The sequence below is a fragment of the Olea europaea genome, chromosome 11 (genome assembly GCF_002742605.1).
Source record: "Olea europaea var. sylvestris chromosome 11, O_europaea_v1, whole genome shotgun sequence".
Taxonomy (NCBI): domain Eukaryota; kingdom Viridiplantae; phylum Streptophyta; class Magnoliopsida; order Lamiales; family Oleaceae; genus Olea; species Olea europaea.
In genome coordinates, this window is record NC_036247.1 from 35,144,352 (window position 1) to 35,148,691 (window position 4,340).

General features: G+C 36.1%; 1 pseudogene; it reads right to left on the reverse strand.

Moving 5' to 3' along the window:
• Positions 1 to 210: 210 nt before the first annotated feature.
• LOC111404798 lies at positions 211 to 3,414 on the reverse strand (annotated as a pseudogene).
• Between the last annotated feature and the right edge of the window lie 926 nt (positions 3,415 to 4,340).

The window sequence follows — 4,340 nt, forward strand, 5'->3', positions numbered from 1 at the left end:
ATACAACTATTTTAAGACTAAAGATTAGAGATAAATTTGAAAATGTGTGTTACATTATTGTTTTCCATAACTATGATTCATTTGTCTACTAGTGGAATATAGTGTGTGAGCGAGTCAACCTGTTTTTGGCGTTGACTTAATTAATATCTTAAATAGTTTAAGGGAGAAAGAGTGCATTAGACATATAAACGACATTATAACCACCAAAAACGTGTCAACAAGTGCAATAGATTCAAGTTACTAACACTCATATTTTGGCCTATATGTACAGAATTTCACTCCATTGGAGGATTTGTGAACGACATACATTTCTCTTACAAGAGCTTCCATGCCTTACCGCCATTCATATTGAATTTTTTCAGTCTTCCAAAAAACATGACAAGTATGAGAATTATTTTACCCTCATCACTCCATTTTCCGGAGAATCCATACCATTTGTTCATGCAATTAGGTTCAGGCCGTAGCTGACGCTCACAGCTATAGCCTGTCGTGAAGCCTACATTTCCATAAGCACTGCAATGCAAAATCACAAGTTAATAAAGAATCAAATTGACTCAATTTTGCAGCTTCTGCCATCATCATATTATAATTTTAGTATTTTTTCTTTCTCGTAATTCTTAGGCCCGTACACATAAATTATTTATTTAGCAATACTGTGTCATTGGTTGATATTTTTGTGTCAGATAACTCATATAAGCATAGTAAATTAATCAATAATCATATCTCGGAATACTCCTTGAAATTTAATTATCACCTGATAACAAGTTTATAAATTGGTTACCCGATGGAGGCCTAGTCATTGCATTTTATATGAATAACACGTTTTTTCTCAAGAAAAAAGGACTTCTTTTTGTAACTATTGGTGTCGTGTCAATAATGGAAAGATGACTGATAAGCTATCAATTCGAGCAATTTAAATTGTACTCTAGTAGGTAAGATATAATCATGGTCAGGCCCGGTCCTGGAGCTAGGCAAATGAGGCCTATGCCTCAGGCCCAACATCTAGAGGGGCCTCACTCTGGGCCCAGAATTTTTATTTGTTTTTCTTCTCCCCCCTTTTATAGTTAAACTTGAATCAGATCCAATGATTCAGAAATACAGCCCACAACTTCAAACCCAAATCCAATTCAATGCCCTTAGCCTTAATCCAATTACCCAACTATATATATATATATATATATATATATATATATATATATATCATTTATCCATTGCATTTATATTGATTTTGGGAAGGGGGGTCCAATTTTTAGACTTTGCCTCGGGCCCTGACAATCACAGGACCGGCCCTGATCATGGTGGGTGTCCTTTCTTACCCTTGTAATGGTTTGATTTTACTCTGTCTGTCAATAATGGTCGAATTTGAGGAGGGAGAACAAATTCTATGATTAATCATTGTATGTCTTAAAAATCGAGAAGCAGAATTTTACCTTACAACTTCGATTACGATATTGAGCACACTGAAGTTGATGGGATCCTCTTTTATGCTTTTTCTTTCTGTAACGCATATGAGAATAATAAAGATGAAGAGATAAGAAAGCTGTGAAAATATAAGATTTTTTGCAATCCTTTTTCTTGTTCTCTTCGTCCCTTCAAACTTACGAGGGCGAAGTTCATCCCCATTAACGGGTAGAAATGATGTATATGGTGGAAGGTACCTGTCAATTAGTCCACAAAGATTAAGTCACTATTTGTATAAGCTCGTTGTAGTGACATTTTTTCCGAGCATACTTTTATCCTAATTGTATTATTTGTTGTTCATTTTTAGTATTACTACCCTACTCTAAACGGAGCACGAAGACTTTTACATTATTTTTTTTCCCTTTAAAATTCTCTAAGAAACATACTAATTATGCATAATTGAACATGTCAAGTGTATTGAAGGCCCGTTTAGCAGAGATATTGAAAAGCTTTCTCTGATTAAAAAATTACTTGCACGGACTAGTTGAAGAAGAAATCAGATCAATTAACAATTTCTTAGAACTTGTGTGGTTCTGCTATCCTTTGCTAAAGTCGAATTTTTGATGATGTTTAATTCATTTTAAATGTGTGTTAACTATGAACTTCCCAGTTTCATGCATGAACATGGCTTTAACTACATAATTTAGTTTTTCTTTATATGTTGCATCCTTGCATCTATTGTATGTTTTACTTGTCATCAAGATATAGAACAAATAAAATGTTTGCACATGCGTGTGTGAAACAACGAGAGAGAGAGAGAGAGAGAGAGAGAGAGAGAGAGAGAGAGAGACTAACATCATAACAACGAAGAACACCAAGATGGCTGGTGCAACTGTTGAGAGATCGACAATAGTTTCGCCGCTATGCCTTGCATTAACTGTTTCGAAGAGAACGCTGACGACTTTCTGATAAGTATTGAGTCTACCCAAGCCTTCTGAATTCCACTCCAGAGAGCAGAATAGTACGAACCCAGCGAGAATAAACCCTAACACCGTGGCTACTAGGAGCGATGAATGCAGGCTAGGAAGCAAGTGGAGGTACCCAACTTCTGTTGTATTCTTCAACAGGTATTTGGCCTCGGCCTTTTTTATTTTCTTTCCCAAAACCCATATAAAAAATCTCAAACACGATGGAAATAATGTGTTCCCAAGAAGGACTTGGGGAATGAGAATCCACAAAAGACCTGAATTCTTGCTAAAAACTATCATGTTTTCATTTGTTGGCACAAAACCACAACTAGCAAAGGTTGAAACTATTGTAAAGACAGAAAAAGTTAATGCCTTAATACCCCTGTTTCTTAGTACATCTTTTGTACTTGAAAAAAGGGCTAGATAAACTAAAACAGATGCAACACCTAATATTTGAATTACCAGAAAATAGCCTAAAACTACGAAGCTCAAAAATTTGATCGAATTGTAGTGGAGAATTGCATTACAATATGGTGATGAGACATTGTTTTGAGTCTCCAACCGCGGTGCTCTATATTTGGGGACCTGCTCTATAGTCAACTGAATTTGATCAGCAGAATCAGTGGGATCAACAGAAGAACCTTTTTCTTCGGAGTTCCATGTAATAATCTTGGACCTCTTCAAATGAAGTCCAACCATGGAAGTGAAAATTTCACCCCCTACGAACATCAAGATGGTCATAACAATTAATTGCGCGTTAGAGAACCTCCATTTCGACTGTGGACATGCTTGAGACTGTGGTGGAAGACACTGACGTGAAAAATAAATCTATGTTCCTAGGCCTAAACTCGCTTCTTGGCTTTAAAATCTTAAGAACCCAAAATCCTAGAAAGGATAGGAAGTTGAAATAAAAAAGCTGGATCAAAAATGGGTTAATGAGATGAAGAAGATCGCGGTAAAAACAACTGATAACAAAACACATTGATTGCCAAGAACAAGTTGAAAGATGTGGGAATTTCTTACCACAAGAAGAAATTTTATACATCTTTGATTTATTTGAACAATATTATTCTGTTTCTTATCAAAGAAACTTAGAAATGAGGTCACTTATATAAGAAGAATTGTCTTGTACTGCATCATTCCCTCCGAGTAGTTGAAAGTCTTGAACTTACTGTGCATATTATAAATGCTTAAAAATAGTCAAAAGTGCGCTGGGGATTAATTAAGCAAACACAAATTCTTAGTAGCATTGTTGAATGGTCAGTTGAGCCAATTAGTAACATTCACAATCCCATTTTAGCTCCCTAGCCAACTGGGGATCGATATGTGGGAAGACATGGATTGTATGACGGAAGTTCCTGTTGGGAGTTGAACTGCTGATCACCTTTGATTTAAATTGTGCTTCCACAATTTTAACTAAAAGCGTGTTTTGTAAAGTGACACTTTACTAATGGAAGGAGTTAACTGGATTGTGACACGTGCTGATCTCTTGGCTGTTGGATCTGATTCTATGCATTTAACCCTAAATGATTTGGGTAGCTGTTGGTCTTTTCATTCTACTCTATTCGGCTTCTTGAGTTCGAGGGTTTTGGAGTCGCCTCTCTTTCTCTCTCGATGAATCTCTCATTTTGGCTCCATTCTTGAGTGATTTTCAGAACTCTTTCTTGAGTTAATCCATAATATATTATAGATCTCCAACCTAGTGAACTGTTGTGTTGAGTTCATGGAAACCTGAGTGGTTTCATGTGATGTGCAGTCGGGTTTGATGAAATCTTGGTGATTTCTTGTATTTTCTGTGTGGAATAGCTTATATATTGTATAATGACTTGTGAAGTCATGTGATTCTTGGATGGCAGTTCCTGTGACTTAGTTGTCTGAGTGATCTGTGCGTGGTTTCTTTGTGAACCGTGGTCTACCTTGGTGAATTCTTATGAGATAAGTCTTTGTGACTTGTATATTGTAATATTCTGA